We start from the raw sequence: 25,453 nt of genomic DNA on the forward strand, positions 1-25,453 counted from the left end.
AATATATCAACCTTGTATTTTTTTATTCCAGCCAGTTGTATGTCTGAGTTCGACCACTCATCCAACATTGTCATGTACACCAGATCCCATCTTGTGTATGAGACTGCCTCATCGTAATGATACTTGTCACTGACAAATGTCGCTCCAATGCTCTGAACCTCAGTGACTGCTACATCATGCCAGTGTGTACATGGATTCGATGTCTGGTCATACACATCACCAACATCCCTCCGACATATTGTTGTCTGTATGTGCACTGTGAAACACAAATGCATCTACTTAAGCTACATTCAGAATTCGCACATATGGACACGGTAAAAGTGCTACAGGAACTTCACAAGATTCATATACTCACAGAGTCAATACAGCCTTCACCAAGCGTATTTTTTTACTGAACCATACAACGTGTAGCAATGCTGCCATGTGCACATGCTACACTACCAAGAAGGCAAATTCCCTTACGGAGGTTGACTTCACAACACTAGACCCATTGCAGGTACATGGTGTAACAACTTCACCCAGTATTAAGGTCTGTAGAAGCACCATCAGGTCACAGCATCAATTGCAAAGTTGCAGGATGGATCCAATAGGTACCATAGTACGGAACATAAAATTAAAACAATGTCTTTGAGAAGACTGGTGTTGGGTGGGGTCATTTATAATTGGTTGACAATCTTCTCCAACATGTAAAAAAGGCATGAAAGAAAGGAATGTGTCATTTTAAGGGGCACTAAACAGTTTTCAAAGACATCATTGCCATCTTTTTCAGTCTAACACCAACTCAGGCACCCTTGCACAATGATGCAAGATCGACTACATTTTTGGGAGGCAGATAATTTTGCACCAGTACAGTGAAAAACGCTGGACTGAACCATATTGTTCTAAGTACGGTGCAGGGTTGCATTTCTGAAGCGGCGATGCGCCTCATTAAGCCAACGAGGCTAATGCTGCGCTTCATCACTTCCTCATAATCATACCCAAAATCTTCTCCTGATGCTGCATAATGGTGGCAGAGGTGATATCCATGTCACACACACCCAGAGTGTGTTGAACAGCATACCAGTCATCACAAACAATCTTTTTTGGAAAGGAACATACATGGCCTAAGGCACTCACCATTGGCGTGTGGGCCCCTGAAGACATCAATGTCACCTTGAGTGAATATTGGTCATCCAGCTGTGACACAAGAAAAAGGAGTATGTAGCAGTCATGAGGTGGCACTTGTGTCTACAAATTTAGGGGCATATTTACAAGCCTCTATCGCCACCACAACGTCACTTTTCTTGACACTGTGGTGACGATAGGGGCTTCGCCTTATTCACAAGGCGGTGTTAAACCACGTTTTTGCTCTTTCCATATGTGCTGCATTGTGCAGCAAACCATCATCATTATCATAAATAACCTGTATTTCCTTATTTTTCTAAAAAGACATAGGTGCCATAAAAAAGTTTAAAAAAGGAAAAGATAAAAACAGTTAAAAAAAACACAATATTCATACAAACATTTAGAGCGCTTAATCCAAAGTGCATACCAATATTTGGCCCAGCCAAAAACTATTACCCTGCGTGTATCTGTATACAGGATTCTCAGCATCTCAAGATAATGGCCGGAACAAGCCAATCTGCATAACGGAATTATCCACTTTTTCCTCAAAGATAGGTAGTTTGGGCAAAAGAATAGAAGATGCACAATGGATTCCTGGCTGGCTTTGCACGCGGGACAGAGATCATCATTAAAAGCATTACAGAGTCACTTAATACAAAACAGTTTAGTAGGTAGAGTCTTGTATTGAAACTGTAAAAAAGTTTACATGCCAGAGAAGGAACAATCTTATCGATAGTGTCCTCATAGCGGGAAACAAATTTAAAATTAAGGAACTCCAGGATCAAACTACCCTCTGGTTTTACCAACTCCTTCTCAGCTATACATTCACAGAACATCTCCTTAACCGTGACCCTCAGAATAAGAGCCAAACTTGCCGGATTAGACCAGAACGCCTCCATCCCAAGCCTCCGCAGTAAATCCCTCAGTGAGCTAATCCATGGAATCGAGGTTACTTGGTTGAATTTCAAAAGTTCAAAGAGATCCTCATGGTAGGAGGTAAGCTCTTCAACAGACCACAACCAATACCAGAACACAAGTAATTTGTAGTCTAGCTTATGGGCAAGCTGTCTGTGGGCAAAATCTAAGTAGAGAGGAGTCAAAGGGGCGCTGGGAGGGAAGTCTAACAGAGATCTAAGAAAAGATTTTCTATACTACACAAACAATTTGTATTACCAGTACCCCAAAGCTCTGCTCCATAAAGGGCCCCCTCAGGACCTTAATGTTGTAGATGTTCAGGGCTAGGGCCACTTGCCTACTTCTATGAATTTTACTAATATGAGCGGTCTGCTTAGTCAGCAACAGTTTCAGTTTCTCAATATGTGGGGCGCAGTGTACATTAGGGGTCAGGCGGATACCCAGATAATCGAAAACATCCACTTGCTCCAGATGACTGCTTCCTACATGCACATGTCTTTTGGATAGTTTAGCAAATACTCTAGTAATAATCATATATTTTGTTTTGGCCTCATTTAGTACCAGGCCACGCTCACTACAGACCTTGGTAAAGTTATTCAGGAGTTGTTGGAGGCCTTGGAGATAAGAAGGGTGTCATCGGCGAAACGAAGGGCAGGTGCTCTTCTTACGCCGATTTTGAGGGCATCAAACCCATCTTGATCTAAAAATTTGACTACCCCATTGATAAAAAGAGTAAAAAGCGTGGGAGCTAACACACATCCCTGTCTCACTCCACATTGAATTTGGAATTTCTCAGTTAATTGATTGTTCTCCCCCTACCCAACTTGAGCTGTGTTTGAGAGTGCAATCAGATTAAAATATCTAAAAGATTTTGCGTTATGCCCATCTCTTTCAAAACTCTCCATAGACTGGCTCGGGGAACTAGATCAAATGCAGACTGCAGATTAACAAAAGCCACATTAAGCTTCCCACCCTTAATGGCAACTTCCTTCCAGTAAATACAGAGTAGGCGAAAGGCCAGGAACAGGTTGCTTGTTTTTGAGCAAAAACCCGCTTGATAATCGCTCAAGATTCGGGACTTTTGAATCCAGTCCTGGATCCGGACCAAAATCTGTTTACAGAAGATTTTCTGCAAGGAGTCAATGTGGCTTGTGGGCCTATGACTAGCCTGCTTGGCTCTATCCACCTTCTGAAATATGGGGATAATTTTGGCTAATTTGCACGAGGGGGCGATAGTAGCACCAGATGTGATGGTATTGGTAAGCATATTTATATAGGAGCCCCAAAGGAATATGTCCTCTCTGTACAAGTCATTCAGGATTCTATCAGGCTGGGGGCACAGGCTAGAACACATGAACAAATCTCTGCTTGGATTTCTTCAATTAAAAAAAAACAGAGCTTCCCGCACTCTGATTAGAAGTTCCCCCCTCCTATCGCTAGCTTCCTCCAATTTCGTGGTGCCTGATTCATAAAGGGACCCATAGTGGGATGCCCACTCCTCGGGCTGGACTGTGAACTCCAGAGCCGGCTTCCTACCCTTGAGACAGGGCGCTGCTTTACTACAGAAATTCTTAGGGTCTTTGGATGTCAATGCCCTCTGTAGGCAGGACCACAGGAAACCTTCCCAGTTCTTATTAGCTATCTCCATTGCCTGCCTGTTCTTAGCTCTGCATGCCGCTACAGCTGGATGTACTTTTGATTTTACTGCACGTACTAGTGCCCCCTTTGCTTTCCTGCAGTCCTGATTGTACCAAGCAACCTGGGGATCACACCTCATATGTGTAGAGTTTACCTCATTTATTTGCATCTTACGCAGTTTACTCAACAAGTCCCTGACCCCATTGCAGAGTAACTCGTGACAGGTGCTAAAATAATCGCTACTTCATTTGTGGGGTATTTGGCCAGTTCTTCCAGCTCTAGGCGAACTTTGCCTTTGACTGCATCAAGGCCCCCTGGGTGTTCCTCCACCCAGTCCCATCTGATTTGTCCCTGTTTATTAGTAATGGATTGGGCACACAGATCAGGTCTGCCTGTTATATCAGGTTTGTGAATGCCCTGCTTTGTAAGAAAAAGGACAAGGGCATTGTCATGTCATGAACTAGGGGCCAAAGTTGGAGGGCAATCAGACATTAGTCAATTCTGCTAGCATGGCCAGGTCTATTAGAGGTAAAATCCACATTTATGTTAGAGTTCATTCTCCCGTTACATAAGATTGTTGTAAGGTGTGTATGACTATAATGGACTTGCGACACACACACTAACTTGTACAACAAGTATTCACTACTTGTATTGAAGATTTATTTTAATGCATACAATGCGAATGTTGACTACAGATTCTCATTAGAGTATTTGCTTGGGTGGAGGCAATGATGTGCACATTTACCCTGGTTTGTGCATAGGCACTCAAAGTGGCTTAAAGCCACATGGTCCATGGTATCCGTGCCACACCACTCAAATACAGTAACTGATTGTGACATAGTTGTGGATTAGGACAGTTCAGTACAACTTCGCGAACTTTTGAGGCTTGTCCAGCATGATAACTCTGGGGCTGTGTGTGTGGACTTTGAAGACTCTGTCAATTCAATAATTAAAACCCAAGAACAGTTGACATGTAATGTTTTTTTGCGATTTACATATATTTCTATGTGTGCTGAATTAAGCACCACATATCGATGTTGAGTATCTACTTTCATCATTATATTGTGCTGGAAGGGGTCTCTCAATGCAAATCCAAATTTAAAAATAAATGCAGACCCTTCACCCGTTGCAGATGGCACACATGTTCTGGAACATGGACTGGCCAGATGGTTAGACAACATTACAGGGAATACACATGGCAACCCCATATATATTTGGCACACATTCTTCATCCCTGTTTGTTAAGACAAGGTAAAGCGCTATGTGAATGAATGTTACACAACACCTAACTCAGACCTTTCCTCATAGCTTGCCCCTAACAAAGGTTAATCCTTAAATGGTGTGTCAATGTGTGCAGCAAGATGCATTCACCATCTTCTTAGCATACTGAAAGGTGAATGCTATGTATGTTCAAATGTATCACCATTCTCAAACCTACTTTCTGAGCCATTACATGTCTGGGTTCAGTCTCAGATGACTACATCTGTTTCAGCATCATCATGCAAAGTATGTTACAGCATAAGGGCCACAGCAAAAAACGTTGCATCCCCCTCTCATGCTAAGTAGAGCATGTGCCTAAAGTTGATTTGACCATTATGTCACTTTATGTTGATTAAAGTGACTTTTCAAATTGGGAGAGTTTGAGTTTTACATCAAAACAATGCTGAAAGTGACGTTCAATTAGCAGTATGCACTGGTAAATGTAGCCTTGCTTGTTTTAGACAAGTTATACCTGTCCCTTTAAATGTGATAGGATTTGGATTAGTGTCCTGCATGCTTTAGCTCTTGTTGGCTTATGTCCCACTATGGGTCTGAGGCCACATGTGCATGTACGTGTGAGTAGATGGAGGGATAGGATGATGTGACACACATGTAAAATGTTGGTGTTTGTTCATTAGTATTGTGTACATTCCTGGAGAGATACAACATATGTGACATGACCATTTCAATCAATCAATCAATCGAAACTTTATTCTATCCTTTAGATTGGGTTCATAAAAGCACATATAAAAAAATACAAAGGTCAACATACAGTTCAGTTAATATTGCTTAAAAGCCCATATTAAAAAGTTCATAGCAAAATTCTGGTTATATTATATAAATGTGACACCTTAAAATATAAGTTAAAATACATGATATCTTATATGGAATTGATAGCAGAATGAATAATAAAAGCACCTCAGCCTTTTATGAGCCCCACTGCTTCCTTTTTTTATGCAGGCCCACAAAAATGTTGCTATCGAGAAGCAGACTAGAAGATCAGGCAATGATTTTAAGAAACAAAGTGCAACCCAACATTGTTTAAAATTATAACACTTTAAAATTGGGGCAATACATTCCTTCCTTTCCTTCTGGTACAAACCACAGAAGAGTACTAAGTGCAAGTCAGTTTGGGGAGATTGCTTATAACAGGGACACAGAGTCAAATATGAGTGCTTAAACCTCCTTTTCGGATGACCTACCATCAAAGGTATTAGATTCATACGAAATCTCATAATTATGAATTTGTGGTGTGGTATGGAAATGTCCGCTAAATAAAACTACCCTCCCTCTATCATGGACGGAGTTAGATGATATGAGAGAACTGTCTGTTTGTTATAATTCCTCTCCCTTCCCATATATTGCGCCCTCAGCATAAATGTGTTATTCAGCTTCTGCCTCGACATGACCATTTCATATATGATGTTTGGCCGTATTTGTGTTCAACTGTGCTTGCAAATAGAGATATATGATGGCATGTGTAGTTATAAGAAATACATAGATTACACACATTATGTGATCTGCATTTCAAATGTTGTAGTGGCATTCCAGAGAGAGGTGATGCCACTTCATTGTGCTACCATATTGTCTGTACAAAAGGGGATGATGGACGGAGCGTTTGAACAAATCAAACACTCACCCTCAGTCAACTGATTTGGGTTTAATCCATCACCATTCTTTAGCCCACTCAGCCACCCCAGTTCAGACATGGCCATATGCAAATCAGTCTGACCCTGTGCCTCATGGGAACAGTCCAGCCCGAACTGCCAAGCCATGTCTTCCCTGTGCCGGAAACAAGCATCCTGGGACCGGTTTCGGATTCATAATCCTCATCAGCCAGGCTATCTTGAATCCAGTGGCCAAGTGAGCAAGGGACTCACATCTGAGCATACCCTTCCACACTTAGGGCGAACAAAGCGATACAAAAGGGGATGACGGACGGAGCGTTAGAGCAAATCAAACACTCACCCCCAGTCAACTGATCTGGGTTTAATCCATCACCATTCTTTAGCCCACTCAGCCACCCCAGTTCAGACATGGCCATATGCAAATCAGTCTGACCCTGTGCCTCATGCGAACAGTCCAGCCCGAACTGCCATGGAAAGACATGGCTTGGTAGTTCGGGCTGGACTGTTCCCATGAGGCACAGGGTCAAGGCTGATTTGCATATGGCCATGTCTGACCTGGGGTGGTGTGGAGTGCAAAAAACGATGGATTTAGGCCCAGATCTCTGTACTGGGGTGAATGTATGACATTGTTCTGCATTCTGTCCATCAATTGTTGTTTTTGCATTTGTCACCCCGAGTGAGATGGGTATGCTCAGACGTGAGTCCCATGCTCTCCACACCACTAGAGTCAAGCTATCCAGGCTGATGACGGCTAATAGCCAGAAACTGGTCCTTGGATGCTTGATTCCGTTCCAGGAAAGACATGGCTTGGCAGATCGGGCTGGACTGTTCCCATGAGGCACAGGGTCAAGGCTGATTTGCATATGGCCATGTCTGACCTGGGGTGGTGTGGAGTGCAAAAAAACGATGGATTTAGGCCCAGATCTCTGTACTGGGGTGAATGTATGACATTGTTCTGCAATCTGTCCATCAATTGTTGTTTTTGCATTTGTCACCCCGAGTGGGATGGGTATGCTCAGACGTGAGTCCCATGCTCCCCACACCACTGGAGTCAACCTATCCAGGCTGATGACGGCTGATAGCCAGAAACCGGTCATTGGATTCTTGATTCCGGTCCAGGAAATACATGGCTTGGCAGTTCGGGCTGGACTGTTCCCATGAGGCACAGGGTCAAGGCTGATTTGCATATGGCCATGTCTGACCTGGGGTGGTGTGGAGTGCAAAAAACTGATGGATTTAGGCCCAGATCTCTGTACTGGGGTGAATATATGACATTGTTCTGCAATCTGTCCATCAATTGTTGTTTTTGCATTTGTTACCCCGAGTGGGATGGGTATGCTCAGACGTGAGTCCCATGCTCTCCACACCACTGGAGTCAAGCTATCCAGGCTGATGACGGCTGATAGCCAGAAACCGGTCCTTGGATGCTTGATTCCGGTCCAGGAAAGACATGGCTTGGCAGTTCCGGCTGGACTATTCCCATGAGGCACAGGGTCTTTTTTTTATTTTATTTTATGGATTTTATTTGGTAGTGGAAAGTTGCAAGAAACAGATACAAAAAGTAATTCATATTAAAACCATAAAGAGACAAGAGTAAATGCGTCATCATTTTCAATGAATTATACAGATTTGATATCAAGTACAAAAAAAATAGCATTATCCTGGAAAGGAAGGCAGGTGATTTTTTTTTTGTTTAAAAAAAAAAACCATAAAAAATTAATTAGATCCAATTGCTAATAGGTGCCCATAATTTTTGACCAAACAGCCTCTTACACCAGCCTTTGAGTTTATATACCGCATTTTCCAGTCGATATACACTTAACAGCTTGGTTTGCTAATAATAAAAAACCGGAGGTTCTGCATCCAGCCAGTGTGAGGTGATACAGTATCTATACACAGACATAGCTAAAAATTAAAAAGCCTTCTTCTTTAATTGTTCTGATACCAACTTGTTCGGCCTGAATTCCCAGTATCACTAATTCTGGTGACAATACTATTGTTGATTCTAGAATACTATCTAAAAAACTTTGTACATTTCGTATAAATTGGTTCAGTTTTGGGCAATGGACAAACATATGGATTGAGTTAGCAGCAACATATCCACAGCGACTACATTTTGTACCCCCTTTAGCTTTCCATAGCGCCAATTTTGATGGTGTATAATATAAGTCGAAAACAGCCATAAAATGTTGACTTTTAAAAGAACCATTGAATAGCACCAGACTAGCCATTTCTAAAGATCTAGAAATGTCAACCTCAGCTATTCCGAAGTTCCTATGCCATTTATCAACAAATAGCTCAAGATCATCTTTTAGTCTATTCAACATCAATTGGTATATTGTGCCAATTCTATTTTTCCTAACACAGCTTTCAAGTATATCCATTTTATTCATAGAACTCTTATTAAAAAGATTTTTAGACACTATAAAGCTATGAATTTGGAGATATTTAAAGAAGTCGCTCCTTGTTAAACTATATTTATCCTGCAAGAACGAGTAAGGTACCATTTGCCCATTCTGAAATAAATCCCCAAAAGAGCTGATCTTTAGATTATTCCACCTCTGCATAACAGAATCACCGAAAATTTCGGGGAGCGATGAGTTTTTCAAAAATGGTGTGTAATAATTCAGCTTCGGATTAACACAAAACTTTTTACTAAATTGTTTCCAGATTTGCCAGGCTGAAATCAAAACTTTAAATGTGGTTTTCTTATAATAATAACTTGGTTCTAACAATCTCAAAAAACACTGTCGAACCTCAATTCTTAGCAACATTTCATAAATGGAGGGAGCCATTGCTTCCTCCAAACAAATATCTGGAAAGATTAGAATACCCATTGTCTTTAAAAAGATCGCCCAATAATATAGTCGAAAGTTTGGGACCCCCAGTCCTCCTCTTAGTTTGGGCATAGTACACCATTTCAGAGATCTTCTTACTCTTCGGTATCCCCATATAAACCTGGAGATGGATCTCTCCAGTTTATTAAAAAAGGCGGAGGGAAACAAAAGTGGGATAGTGCGGAACAGATACAAAAATTTTGGGAATATAACCATTTTTACTTCATTAGGGCGACCATATCATGAAAAATGTAAATTGTTCAGCCTCTCAAGCGTCCTATTAACAGAAACTAATAAAGTATCTGTATTCAGGCCAACAATATCCTCAATTTTTGCAGAAATTGTCACTCCAAGATAAGACGCTGTAGATGCGAATATTACATTTTCTGGTCTACCTTCTACTGAGTGTAAAAGCTGGGTCTTTGTAATATTTAATTTGTATCCGGAGAATTCCCCATAATCTTGGGCATGTTCTATAATTTTAGGTAAAGCAGTTACTACATCTGTCGTGACAATTGCCACATCATCGGCGTATGCAAAAACTTTATGGGCTACATGATGTAGAATAACCGGGGTAATCCTAGGTTCATTTATTAGCCTGTTTAGATATGGCTCTAGATAAAGCGCGAATAGCAGGGGGGAGCAGGGACACCCCTGCCTTGTCCCCCTTGTAATCGGGAAAGGATCTGATGTACCAGTGGTTACACGTATAACAGCTTTTGGGTTATTATATAACGCTTGAACTGCACAGATATATTCCTTGGGAAACCCTTTCCAAACCAATACGGACCACAGAAATCCCCAGTCGACCCTGTCAAAAGCTTTTTCAGCATCTAAAAGTACAACGCCGACTGGGGATCCCGTGGCCTGTGCCCAATCTAACAGAGTAATAATGCGTCTGACGTGATCAGTAGTGTCCCGTTTTTTTATGAAACCATGCTGGATCTTATATACTATCTTTGGCATTATATCAACTAATCTGTTTGCTAAAAAGTTTTAGAAGATTTTGCTGTCTGATGTGATCAAAGAAATCGGCCTATAAGAACTCATTTCCTTGCTGTCCTTTCCTTTTTTCTTAAAGATCACTATAGTGGCCAAAAACCAGGAAGTAAGAGGATGCCCTAAAAAAGCTTGCTGAAAAATCTCAAGTAATTGAGGTTTAAGCATATTTCCGAAGGTCCGATAAAACTCTAGAGGAATCATATCTGGTCCCATTGCTTTTCCTGGTGCTAAACCCAGAATAGCCGCTTCAATTTCTTCCCAGGAAATAGGAGCACTTAGAGACATTATGTCTAAGTCAGAAATAGAAAGATTATCAATGCTCCTTAAATACTCCAATGGAGCCCTATCTTGAGTGTCCTCCTCCTTATTATATAATAGTTTGTAGAAGTTGCTAAACGCAGCCAGTATCCCTGTTTGCGTTTCTTGGGTTACACCAGCTAGATCAATAATTTTAGTTACATCATTTGAGACTGCTTTTTGTCTCAACCGTTGAGCTAGAATTTTACCTGTCTGATCATTAAATTTATAGCATTCTGCTTTGTGTTATTTGAACTTAATAGCGACCTGATCAGCTAAATATGTATATAGAGCGGCTCGATCAATAGTTAAGAGGCGTTGAGCTTCCTCAACTCCAAAACCCCTATTAATAGAGATAGCTAATTTAAGTTCTGCCGACCTAACCAGATCAGAGTTATTTTTAAATTCCTCTTGAGTTTTTTTCCGATAAAAATTAGAAAAGTTAGTAGTTTCCCCTCTAACGACTGATTTAAATGTATACCAGACAATCTGAGTTGAGGCCGTCCCACTGTTGCATATAAAAAAGTCCTGAATAGTTTTGGTCATATGTAGCAGATATTGATCATTTAGAAGTAAATTCCTTTGGAACGACCATTGGCGATTGGAATTACAACCCTGGGAAGATAAGGATAGTTCTAATATAAGTGGATTGTGATCAGAAAGTGATTGAGGCATAATGTCAATATTAGCCTTGTCCAAAAAAAAGAAGAGATAAAAAAATAATCTAAACGAACACATTTTTGATGTGGTGATGAAAAAAAAGTATATCCAGGGTCCGTAGGGAAGAAATTATTCCATACATCAAATAGCCCATTTCCTACCACTAAGGCTCTTAGAGCTCTATATGTCCTAATTTTTCGGCCAGCATACCTCCCCTGGGCACGGATATTCCAATCAGACTCCATGTTAATATTCAGATCACCACAAAGAATTATCGGTTGAATCCATGTAGCAAGTTCTAAGTTAATAATATCGAATACCTCATTGTATTCCAAATTGAGACCATATAAACAACACATCGTAAATGTATTACCTTCTACAATCATTTCCACCAGCCCCCATCTCCCCCATTTATCGGCTAATGTTCTAATAAATTTCCCAACCCCTTTTCTCATAAAGATCGCAACCCTCTCTTTTTATACCAGTCTGCTTAGAACAAACTAACAGGTCGAGACCCAGACTATTCAGTATACTTCTTTTGTCCCAAGAAATATGCGTCTCCTGTAGACAGAGAATATCAATCCGTGATAGCCGAATTAATTCAGACAGGATCCCTAACTTTTTAGGATCATTAAGCCAGTTTATATTTAACGTACAGATTTTAATCTTTTTATCCATTATAAAACCAAAGTATTATCAAACGTGACATTAATAGCCTTCTTAGAATAAAGTTGGGAACCATTATATTAACTTTTTTCACTTTTTTGACAACTACCACTGCCTTACACCCCCGCCACCCCCCGTGCCTTCCACACCCCACACCCCGAACCCAACCCCCCACCCCCCTCCCCAACACATGAGGCTCAGGAACTAACAGTTCCTGTTTAGGTATGGATACCGTACCCCCCCCCCCCCACCCACAGGTGCCCCGGGAAGAAAGAAAAGAACAAGGAAAAGAACAACAACAGAAGAGGACCATACTCTTCTGCAATCAGATAGCAGCATAATGAGTACATTATAAATCATGTATCACAAGACAACATAGTGCTAATTAACTCATAGTACTTGCACAATTGAATCAAAGCAAGAATAGGACTGGGTTATAATAGCTAAACTAAACTTCTAATTAAAAATGTTTTCATTAGCTAATCCAGTCCCTACTTTTTTTTTAATCCTCTGAGAGGATCCTCAAGGGGAATCTAGATATTCCTTTGCTTTGATTTCAGAATAAAAAAATTTAGTCTGTCCTTTATTTATTATTTTTAGTTTAGCTGGGTTCTGCAAAAACACAGTGGCCCCCTTCTTTTGAAAATCGGGTATTAATTGCCTTAAGTGCCAGCGCTAGGAAACAGTGGCCTGGCAAAAATCAGGTCGCACGAAAAAAGTGCAATTCTTAGCCTCTGCTTTTTTATCAGGAGGAGCTAGACTATAGATCACTTCCCTGGCGAGAAAATTATTGAAGCTGACCAATATAGCCCTGGGATATTCTTCCTCTGCCTCCCTGGGTTTCCTAGCATTAAACGGAAATCTATGTGCTCTTTGCACTTCTTTTGACCAATCCCAGACAGTAAGATCAGGAAATGCATCAGTCAGTAGTTCAATAATAAATCTTCTTGGATCCATCCCTTCTTTTTTCTCTGGAATACCGAGAAAACGCAAAATATTCCTGCGTGCCTGATTTTCCAGCCCTGACAGTTTGTATGAGATATCCTCCTTATATGCTTTGACACTGTCTAATTCGTGCTTTTGTGCCAAGGTCTCTTCCACAAGTGCCGAAATTCTTGCCTCGGCCTCTGTTACTTTGCTGGCCGTTTCAGTACAAAGTTTGACGGCTCGGCGTACGGCGTTTTTAACTTTAGAGCAGGTTGCCTGTGTACGTTGATTCACTAGTTTGCTCTCTGCGCGATGACTCATCATGGTTTGATAAATAGTGGTTGAAGTTATTTCTTCAGTATTCATGGGAGTTGTCTCCTTTACAAGATCTTCAACGATGTTTGATCCTGCTTGATCCGCTGATTCCAACAATACAGGAGTAGTTTCATTTGATCCTTAGAGTGTTACGGGGCAATCCTCACTGACCCTGCAAATCGTGCGTTGTGACCCCCGTTTTTTTCGTCTTTTAACAGTAGAGGTATTTGAAAGTGACAATACTCCTTTAGGCCATGACCCTTCAGATTCTATTTCAGGAGAGCTGTTTTCATCGATGTACTCCGCCCAGTCTTTACTGCAGTCCACAGTCTCGTCTGATGAACGGTCAGACAGAGAATAGAAGTTCTCTATTGCCTCCGGTAATACGGAATCCTCTGATATCGTTGGTATAGACATTGCTTCAGCCCGGTCATGCACTTTAATATTCTCCAGCAGCACACCAGGACTAGGGCCCAGCATTACACTACACTGTTCAGTAGGGACTACATCCCCCAGAATGCAGCTGTCGCCTGTTGTCAAGACCGTTATTTCTGACTGCATTAGCCCACTGTCAGTAGCATCACTGTTTAAGTTTTGTACAGGCTCGTCTGAAATCTCACCCGTTCTAGTTACTTTATCAGAGTCATGCAGCGCGCTAACCTTACGATTTCTAGCATTCTGTTTCTCGAACAGCGCCGGTACAGTTAGAGCCCTTAATTTCGCTAAATCAGATACGTAAGTATCAGCTCTGGTGCTTCCCGGCATTTCTCTACCGCTTGTCAGCGCCGTATCTGTGGATTCTCCCGGAGCTCCTGCAGCAGCTTTTGAAGTAGTACTCCTGGTCATAGTTTTGACCGGCTCTCTGGGCTCCTTAGGTGGCATTTTCTTTTTACGGGTCCCTCCACGTCCACGGACCATGTAACTTCGTAGATCGGGTATCAGCACTGGGAAACGCCACACCGGGGTGCAGCGCCGAGAAAGAAACAGTCCGATCAGCATCCACAAGCCACGGGCTGCAGGCAGCAGCACGTAATCACCAGCTGAGTCAAATGAGGCAGTAAATCACTCGATGTCGGTTACTCGGCATTACTTGTTATTTTCTTGCAGTAAACGCTCGTAAAACTCGTGAAACAAGCCGAAATCAAAGCCAAGTATAGAGTTTGTAAATATTCCTTCGCAGGACAATAATGGGCTAACTGGTTGCAGAATGTTCTTCCTCCCTGGGAGCCTGGAGTAGGGAGCGAGCTGCTCACACAGCCCATGCCACAGCAGCCATCTTGCCTCATCTCGAGGCACAGGGTCAAGGCTGATTTGCATATGGCCATGTCTGACCTGGGGTGGTGTGGAGTGCAAAAAACCGATGGATTTAGGCCCAGATCTCTGTACTGGGGTGAATGTATGACATTGTTCTGCATTCTGTCCATCAATTGTTGTTTTTGCATTTGTCACCCCGAGTGGGATGCGTATGCTCAGACGTGAGTCCCATGCTCTCCACACCACTGGAGTCAAGCTATCCAGGCTGATGACGGCTGATAGTCAGAAACCGGTCCTTGGATGCTTGATTCCGGTCCAGGAAAGACATGGCTTGGCAGTTCGGGCTGGACTGTTCCCATGAGGCACAGGGTCAAGGCTGATTTGCATATGGCCATGTCTGACCTGGGGTTTTGTGGAGTGCAAAAAAACGATGGATTTAGGCCCAGATCTCTGTACTGGGGTGAATGTATGACATTGTTCTGCATTCTGTCCTTCAATTGTTGTTTTTGCATTTGTCACCCCGTGTGGGATGGGTATGCTCAAACGTGAGTCCCATGCTCTCCACACCACTGGAGTCAAGCTATCCAGGCTGATGACGGCTGATAGCCAGAAACCGGTCCTTGGATGCTTGATTCCGGTCCAGGAAAGACATGGCTTGGCAGTTCCGGCTGGACTGTTCCCATGAGGCACAGGGTCAAGGCTGATTTGCATATGGCCATGTCTGACCTGGGGTGGTGTGGAGTGCAAAAAACCGATGGATTTAGGCCCCGATCTCTGTACTGGGGTGAATGTATGACATTGTTCTGCATTCTGTCCATCAATTGTTGTTTTTGCACCATATTGTCTGTGGCACGTCTTGCACAAATACATTAGCCTTTGATGCTGTGATTCATTGTATGTTACAGCATGTTTCGGACATACTTGATGGGATTCCTGACACACACTACTCATGTGCCTGTCACATTTCTTTTTTAGGTTGTCAACACACAGTAAGTGTGATGGGATGAGGATAGTGCCAGTTAACAACATTAATTGCCATGCCACACTCATGTTGGTGAACATGGGACATTCACACATTCTTGTAATTGTATTTCCATCTCAATTGGCCTGTGTACACAATAGTGAATGCTGATGCTTTCACAGTTGTCCCATGGCTAACCCATGTGTCAGTATTTGTGCTGCTAAAAATTATAGCAATGTAAGGTCAGTGCAGTGTTGAAAGATGAGTCATACATAGTGTTTGTGATGCAAGACATTTCCAAATTGTTAGTGATAGTACATCATGAAGTGGACATGTAGGTGCCAACTTATACAAAAAACAATATAACTGTGAGGTGACTAGGTGGGGAGGTACTTCTGGTATTAACTGCTCCCGGTGCAGAGAATTAGGCACCGATAGTGTGCATATTTTCGCTACATGCCCCTGTCTAATCAGTCTAATTGGGAAAGTGGGTCATTATGTTACACAAATAATGGATAGAGATATTGTGTTGTCACCACAGGTTATATTGCTGGGCGTAAGCAATCAGGGGCTGTCTTCACCCAGCAAGACATTGCTCTATATTATGATGGCGGTGTTCAGGTTTACTATAGCGACAGTATGGCTCGATAAAGAGCCCCCGTGAGTTCACTGTTCGCTGGGAAAACTGCTGGCTACATACCGCTGGGAGAAAGAAGTTTATAAACGTAAAGGAGTTAGAGCCCGCAAAAAAGGGGCAGACATATGGGCTCCAATTACTTCATGGATTAATGATTCTATATCTTAATTTTAATTTTCATTTGGTAAACAGCTAAGCAGATAACTCTGTCAAGGTCAGGATGAACCGCAAGTAGATAGACTAGTAGGTAGTAGTCTGGAATCCGATACCCTTTGGTCCCGGGAAGTGGGTGGGCAGGGTGGCGGGGGGAAAAAAGGTGAAAAAAACTGGATGTTCATATATGTTGTTTTTGTTTTTGCTTATGTGGTCATGACTTGTTATCTCTGATTTGTAAAGTATTTTGTACTATGTACGATTTATCTGAAAATGTTGGTTTAAAAGAAACATTTAAAAAAAAAATAAAAAAAATAACTGTGAGGTGACATTATGTGAAGAAGTTGTTGATGATGGCATTCCTCCTCAATGTTGCAGCTGCAGAAGTGGAAGGTTGGCTCAGATCCACTACTTCCTCCAGCCCATCCTCAGGATTTTCCATTTCTTCATGGTCTTCAGGCAAAGGTGTATTTGTCCTTATGCACATTTTGTGTATTATACAACAAATGAGTATAATCTTGCAGAACAAGGCTGGGCTATAAAGGAGCCTTCCACCTGAAATGTCCAGGCACCGAAACCTTGATTTGAGAACTCTAATTGTTCTTTTTACTAGGCCCTTGTGCTGCCCAGTGCCACATTGTAGTCTCTCTGTGCCTGTGTATGTGTCACTTTGATGGGGATCATCACCCATGGCAATAGTGCATAGCCTTGGTCAGCTGAAAAAGAAAATGGAGAAAAGGTACATAAGTCTATTACCATGATGTTTTAGAGGATTACCGTTTTTGACTTTGTGTCCAGTGCGCAGCATTCTACATTCACCTTCCACAGGGTGTGTTACAAATAACCTGCATCTATGCCATTACCGCTGTCATACCTCCATAGTCTAATTGTAAGAATGTATGGGTACCTTTACACATATTTGTCCCTCATCATCCTTACGCTAACATGACACACGGCAATGGCTGTAGAAGTTACTTTCATTAGCACAAACATGTCTTTTCATTTACATTTCTGGATATAAAAGTTACAATGTATCAGGAATGGACATGAAAGCAGACATTTTTCACCCTGTAAGTTTTTAACTACACATATTAGTGCAAACTGGCCATTTTTTGGACACCATACATTATTTACTATGTGTGTATGGAGGTTGGACATTAACACTGGCACAAGTACACCGCTAGGCAAGACACCTTGGTACAAGTGTATACCATATCTTTGACACTACTTGTTACCCATTGTTGGAAAGCGGGTTCCAAGTTCTCTGGGTCATGCAGGAGGTCACTTCTGACCAATGGGAGCAGGGTAACTCCTCAAAGTTATGCCCACATCATGTAGAGTGTGGAATTATTTTGTCCCAGAGTGCATCAAATCTTCCAAATCCATAATGGCTTATTTTCCAGCAAGGAGGTAAGAGCTGGTAAACACACCCCCTAGGGTGGCTTATTTCCATAGACTCTCCCCCCGCCATCTGCATATACCTTCCCTAATCCTGGGTCTGGTGGGGGTCAAAAGTGTTAAGTGGAAACTGACACTGTGGCCATCCCTCTGCCTTTTAAGACCATGGTTTATGACTCCACCCCCTGGCCTGGCATTCCTATGGAACAGCAGACTGCCCTCCCAGCAGAGCTGGTTAATCCCACTATATCACCTCTTCAAGGCAGGCTGGCTAATCCACTTAACTCTGACCAATCTGGCAGACCACTGGAAGGCTGATTTTGGAGTCACAAACAAGAAAGTCTTATAACTTCTTGTAGGTACACTTTAGGAGAAATTCAACAATATGATATTGTTGGATTTATTACAGCCATACTGGGAAGTCTTTGTTTGGCCATTCTAGTCCTCTCCTATCAATAGTTATTAATCAGACCCCCAGGATATAGCGGCATCGATTAGCAAATTTAGCAGCACAAATATGGAAATTTAGCTGCATTTTTGCAGCACTTTATTTTACACATAATCATTCATTTTCAGCTTTAAAACAGTGGAAACTGTTTTAGTATTCCATTTTGAAATAGGCCCTGATGGGATGTCATTTCCTTTGATGTCCCTTACACTACCTCTAGCATTTTAGCGAATTGACGCCCATGCTCCCCCTACCGGCGACCGCTACCGAGATACTGCCAGTAACTGCCTGACTTTAAAATGGCGGCCAAAATTTGCCTCGATCCGCATCTACCTTCTTCTCACTGCAATATTTGTTTCCCGTGTTATTGCGGACCCCAAAGTTTGACAGCGCTCTCTTCACTCTGCGGCCCCTTGACCTGCTTTAATCTGCTCTCTCACCCATTTTAGTCAGCGAGTGTAACTGCTTTTGAATAAGCTACGATCAAAATGGTTCCCAACACATGTTAATGTACTGGTCTCAACCTGCTACCTTCAACATTTGCTGCATTGGGGCAGCAGACTCCAAGGCTAATGTACCAGAGACTCAATTCTCAATTCCCCCTACTGCAGTGAAGATTTTTCTCTACCAGCCCGTCTATCCTTAAGATGACCGCCATGAGTGGGCCCTTGCCAAAGCTCCTCTTCTCCCCTTGTTGGGGAGGGATCCAGTATCTGTGCTCTGGAGTTTCAGAGACCTCTCTAAGAGAGACCACAGCGACAAGGGAGTCACACACAGCAGAGGATTGGGAATTAACCTACTACCTCTCGGAGCCCAGCTCCGCACTGCCCCCTTGTCGGAATATAGAACCTTCTTTATGTACTGTGGTGCCCGAGCAACCTTTGGCCGATGACCGGTGGAGCTGTCCTATGCAGTTATAGAGGAGTTTGGTTCTGGATCGCCCCTCGGCTGTCACCTACCCAGCCGGACGTCAGACGCTGTTTTTCCTACCCCCTCCCTTCTATGTTTATGCTATGCTTTTGTAACTCATGTAACTATGCTCCAGCAACTGATGTAACTTTGTAACTATGTTCTGAATCTATGTTCTTCCGCATGTAAAGCGCTCTGATACCGTCAGGTCTAGCCAGCGCTATACACATTTTTCAAATAAAATAAATATGTATGCGTGGACCCAAATAATGGTGATACTGACACGGCTTGCAGTTTAAAACATGTGAAAGCTGCATAGAGTGCATATGATAATACAGAATCTGCATAGGATTAAAGGCATTTTTTCTGTGACAAACTGGCAGGGAAATGAGCAGTGTATAGCGGCATAAGTCACGGCAGTGGCCACACAGCAGCACCACCAGCCTGAGTAGCACCCCCGGAAGGGGAGATGCAGATTAGAGGCAGACTCCCCTGAGGCATGTTGGCACTTTAGCCCTGAACTCCATGAAGCTGCACAGTAATCGCGGTGGGGGAGGGGTGCAGGAGGATGATTAGAGGGGCTCACATAGGCACTGCATGTAGTAGTAGTGTCTAGAGGTAGGTGGTGCTGAGGCCATCTAAGCATTTATTTATGCAGCCCAAAGGTGACTTTGGCTTTCTGTTGGAAAAAATGTAACCTTAGATGAAGGCAACAGTTTGGCATATAAGTGCAAAGACAAGCCGTCCAGCGGTAGACTGGACTTTACGTTATCAGCATTTGTGAAGCACCTTCTACCTTTAGTATGGCGCTGAAGCACTTTCTTAATTGGGGACCTATTTTCAAGTTCCTAGAATTCCATGTATCCGTTGTATATGGTTGTATATATACAGAGTGTTACTAGAGTTTTTTTTAATGTTTTTTGATTTGCATAGGGTTATTAGAGGTTTGTTTTGGATGTTGATTTGCATTAGGTTTACTCATCCTCGTCCTCCTCAAACTGACCCACACATAGCTGCCAAGGTTTTAGATTGCGATGTGTAACATTTTCATAATTTCAGTGATATTATGAGTGACATTTCAACGACTACGAATGACACTTTCTTAGTTGCAAAATCAAGCAAAGAAATCAAGCAATGAACACGAAGGAAACATAAATACCATCAATTACACCCATTTGAGCAACAAGAAACTCCAAGAAGATCTTTCAACTTCTGAAAAGCCCAGTAAATAGAAGGGCACTAACCACTCTGTCAATGCCGCCCACCCCACTGTGATGCATTATAGCAGGTATATCCATGCCACCCTTTTGAGCCACTATCTTCCCAGGCCACGTGATTGGCAGGTGCAGACTGCAGAAAGTTCCCAGGCACTACTTTCTGCAGTGCAATACAAGGATGTTTAATTACAGGGGGCCTGCTCGACACTGACTGAATCACTGGGCAATTAAGAGAAAACTGTAAAACTAAACAGCATAATGCACAAAAGATGAAAACCTGTCCTAATCAGCCTTCCACTCACGCGTGCCGAGTAGGCCCGGGAAGCAGGCTCTGGCAAAGGAGGGCTGCAGGCAGAACCCCAAAAAAGCCGGAACAATGACAAATTCCTAGAAACATGCCTGGAATCAAAGCACATTTTAACAGTTTTATTTCTTCTCCCGCATATCGATGTTTCAGCGTGTTTGAAACTCGTTTGCAGTGAAAGACTGGGGCCCGTCTCCAAAGGTCATAATCTGCAAATGAGGCCGCACTCCCCACCTCCTTCATTTTGCGGGCACTTTTGTGAAAATCTCAGCATTTTTACAAAAGTGACAATTTCGCAGCAAACCGCGAAATTGCTAAATCGTGAAATCCTGGAGGGTCTGATTAATCAATAACTTCCTACCATTAAAGTAGGTAACAGGGGATTTGCAATGGGAAAAATGACTTGGGCCATTTTTCCAGCACCAGGACTTACAAAAACATATTTTATAAGTACTTGCCTTATATCTACAGGAAACCTACCCCATCTGCAACCAGTGGAGATTTTAGGGTTTCTAAATCTGTAGAAAAATTGCAGATTCTCCCTTTACTTTTACTGTGCTCCTAGCATCAAAGTCGAATTTGGGCTGCATTTTACCACAATGTGGGGAGTGAAATGTGAAACTTCACTTTACCCGAGCATATAAAAACTCATTTTCTAAGGGTGTACCTTATAGATAACTGACGACCCCTGCCCATACCACCAAAGTCGAGTTTGGGCACAATGTACTTTTTAAAAGCAGTCCTGGAACCTAGTGCTGTTTTTAAACTGACCTCAGGCTTCAGCAGTACACACACGCAAGTGCAGAAAAAGCTGCTGGCCTCTAAACTGCCATGCCCCAGGGCACTCAGGACTTCTAGGTAGTTTCAATCCTTTCCCCTATTATATACTAGGTGCTTATGGGGTAGGTCATGCCAATTACAGGGGTACCCCACCATACCATAGTGTACCCTAATGAATGTTAGGTGTTTAAACTGTATTCTACTGTGTCTCTCTCAGCTTAGCACTGGCCTTGGGCCTGGTTAGGCAGAGCCCAGGGTAAGTCAAAATCAGTTACCACGAGTATCAGTCAGCAAAAAGTTGGGGGGTGCCCAGGGCACAGGATGACTTTGCAACATAGCCCCCCCTCCAATCGAAAGGTGATAGGTTACTAACCTACACCCTGGTAGTCCTCATCAGCTAAGTGAAAAAACCTGGAAAGTCCATATGCATTTGCATGGGCAACCCCAATTCTGTGTTCCACTGTAAAGTCCATTCCCTGTAGAGAAATGGACCACCTTAACAGCTTGGGATTCTCCCCTCTCGTCTGCATGAGCTATCTGAGAGGTATGTGGTCAGTTTGAACACGGAATTGAGTCCCAAACAAATATGGTCTCAACTTTTTCAGGGACCACACCAAAGCAAAAGCCTCTCTCTCTCAATGGCACTCCACCTCTGCTCTCTGGGAAGAAGCCTCCTGCTAATAAAGGCAACTGGCTAATCAAGACCCTCTTCGTTTAGCTGTGACAACACTTCCCCAATCCCTTGCTCTGAACCATCTGTCTGAACCACAAATTTCTTTGTATAGTCAGGGGCCAGCAGGACTGGTGCTGAACACATAGCAGCTTTCAGAGTGTCAAAAGCCTTCTGACACTCTGGGGTCCAAATCACCATCTTGGGCCTCTTTTTAGAAGTGAGTTCTGTTAGGGGCCCCACAATGGTCCCATAATTTTGAACAAATCTTCTATAGTACCCTGTCAGTTCAAGGAATGCCCTGACCGGAGTCTGGATAACAGGAGCTGTCCAATCCAAAATAGTTTGGATTTTCACTTGGAGAGGCTGTACATGGCCCCCACCTACCAGGGGGCCCAGACACACCACAGAACTCTGCCCTATTTGGCACTTGCTTGCCTTAAGGTTCAGGCCTGCCTGCTGCATGGCCTGAAGCACTTTCCTTGGGTGGCTTATTAAGTGATCCCCCCAGGTAGAACTGTATACAGCTATATCATCCAGGTAAGCTGCACTGAACTGTTCCAACCCAGACAAGACCCTGTTCACCAACCTTTGGAAGGTGGCAGGTGCATTTTTAAGCCAAAGGGCATTACCTTGAACTGATAATGTCCCTCAGGTGTGGAGAATGCTGACCTCTCCTTTTTTCCATCAGTGAGGGCAATCTGCCAGTAACCTGAAGTCAAATCAAAAGTATTCAGGTACTTAGCAGCCCCACCCCTATCAATGAGCTCATCTGCTCTAGGTATAGGGTGAGCGTCCGTCTTTGTGACTGCATTCAATCCTCTGTAGTCCACACAGATCCTTAACTCCTTGGGTCCCCCCGAGGATCAGGTTTACTCTGCCGTCCTAGATCTCAGGCCTAGCATATAGTCAAGCACATTTTCCTTTGCTTCTTTAAGAGGCTTCTCTAAAGACTCTTTTAGCAGGCTCAATGGCCCCCTCACAGGGTGTCCAAACAACAACTCAAAGGGACTGACACCAACCCTTTACTGTGGCACCTCCCTGTAGAAAAACAGTAAGCATGGGAGGAGAACATCCCATCTCCTCCTGAGTTTCTCTGACAACCCATTTATCATGCCCTTCAGGGTTTGTTGAATCTCTCAGCAAGACCATTTGCCTGTGTGTGATAGCGGGTGGTGAACTCGTAGTTAACACCATACTCATTCCACATAGCAGTCAGATAGCTGGACAGGAAGTTCATGCCCCTATCTGACACCACCTCTTTTGGAAAACCCACTCTGGTGAACACACAAAGCAGTGCTCTAGCCACCGCAGTAGCATCAATGGTTCTAAGAGGTATGGCTTCAGGGTACCTAGTAGCATGGTCAACTACCACTAAGATATACCTATTCCCTGATGCAGTAGGTGGGTCCAGGGGACCAACAATTTCAATCCCTACCCTTTCAAAAGGAACCCCAACCACTGGCAGTGGTATTAGGGGAGCCTTGGTCTTGCCCCCTGCATTGCCACTGGCCTGACAAGTGACACAGGAGCTGCAAAACTCCTTTACCTTCTCAGACATATGGGGCCAGTAGAAGTGGTTCACCAACCGGTTCCATGTCTTTGCCTGTCCCAAATGTCCTGCCAAGGGGATATCATGACCCAAAGTCAGGATGAACTCTCTGTACTTCTGGGGCACCACCAACCTCCTGGTGGCCCCCTCCTTGAGGTTTCTGACCTCAGTATAAAGCAGTCCATCTTCCCAGTAGAGTTTGTGAAACCCACTGTCATCCCCCGCCTCTTGCTTAGAAGCAATCCGCCTTAAGCTCTCAAGTGTGGGACAGTCACACTGTCCCTTACTGAACTCCTCTCTGGAGGGTCCACCTGCTCCTGTCAGTTCTGCCAAATCTGACAGCTCTGGCAGGGGTGGAGTCTCTCCCTCCCAGGCCAGATCCTCCCCGTCAGTGTTAGATTCTTCCTGCACCTCTGGAGTTCCCTGGGCAGGCTCACCAGACCCAGTACTCTTGTCCTTGGATGCTTGGCCCTTTGTTCCGGGGTCCAAGTGTCCAGCCCCTCCCTTCTGGCTAGTCTGTGACCTAGTCACAGCATATACCCTCTCAGGGAGCTCCTATATTTTCATATGGAGTCCTCTCCCTACCTTTGAACACACAGAGGCTTCAAGATCGTTGCCCAGTAACTACTGGACTGGGAGCACCTTTGAAACAGCTACCTTCGTAGGGCCTGTCACACCTCCCGATTCAAATTCAAAACAAGCTTTATTCGGATCATACAAAATGTCCACAAAAGCATACTATACAAAAAATTCTAAAATCCATTTATAATTAAAAAGTAAACACATCTAAGTTAAAAAGAAGACATCAGAAAACATCAATTCATCACTTAGATTAGATAAGCGTAACGCTAAACAAGTAAGCTTCCGTAGCTTTGTTCTTCAGACTTTCTAAACAAGTTCATTCCTTTGTTTCATTGCCATCATTATATAACAGATAACTGCGTTACATGCTGAAATATTATCCAAGTACCGTAAATAATTAAAAGCAATTTTATAGGAAAACAGGCTATTAGATTTAAAAATGGGACGGAGATACATTTTGTGAATTTCAGTGTAAACCTTACAAAACAATAAAAAGTGAAGGGTACTCTGTTTGGACCTGCTATCACACTGACAATTCGGCATGATGGCGCACCACTTGGCCCTTATGGGAAATGCAATTAAAAAATGTAAAGTGCACAATCTTAATCTGGTAAGGTAGAATCTATGTTGTACATTAGTTACAAAGACGAGGTATGGTTGCAAACCCGCAACTATGGTACCCTCAACGTAAGAAATAACAGTTTTCTTAGAGTTTAAGGCCTCATCTCTACGGATGGCCCTCACACTCAGAAATCTTCCTTTTAATTCTGCCTTACTGGGGTATTGAGCGTCTCCCGATGGAAAATCATTAACAGATAAATTACAATCCTCTAGAAGACTGGCGAATTTTTTTACAACCATCTTGAGACATACAGTCTAAAATGATATCCCTCGTAAAATGAGTTTCTTCCCTGACCCAGATTCGGTGCCACAAGTTTAATGCGGCCATACTAATTAAATCATATATATACGGAGTTCCGGTTTCCCTGTGCACAATAGTAGAGGGTGTGGCACCAGGGACGGCTAGCAAGCGTCTTAGGAAGTTGTTTTCAAGGACTTGTAATGGAGAGGTATCAATCTGACCCCCTCGGGCCCCCCCATAACAACTCCCTGTGATGCGCTTCGCTCCGTACAATTTAAGAATCTCCCGAACAGGTTTATTTCCGATTTTTGGGGAGAATCTGAAAATGGCCTCCACTGTTTTCACAAATTTCAACTTGCTTAGGGTTATATGTTTATTCCAATTGCCCTTACTATTAAAAAGAATCCCTAAGTAAGAAAATGTAAAGGTTCTTTCTATCAGTGTCCCGTTGATAAAATGGGATTTTGTTTTGATATT

The sequence above is a fragment of the Lissotriton helveticus genome, chromosome 10, assembly GCF_964261635.1.
Source record: "Lissotriton helveticus chromosome 10, aLisHel1.1, whole genome shotgun sequence".
Classification (NCBI taxonomy): Eukaryota; Metazoa; Chordata; class Amphibia; order Caudata; family Salamandridae; genus Lissotriton; species Lissotriton helveticus.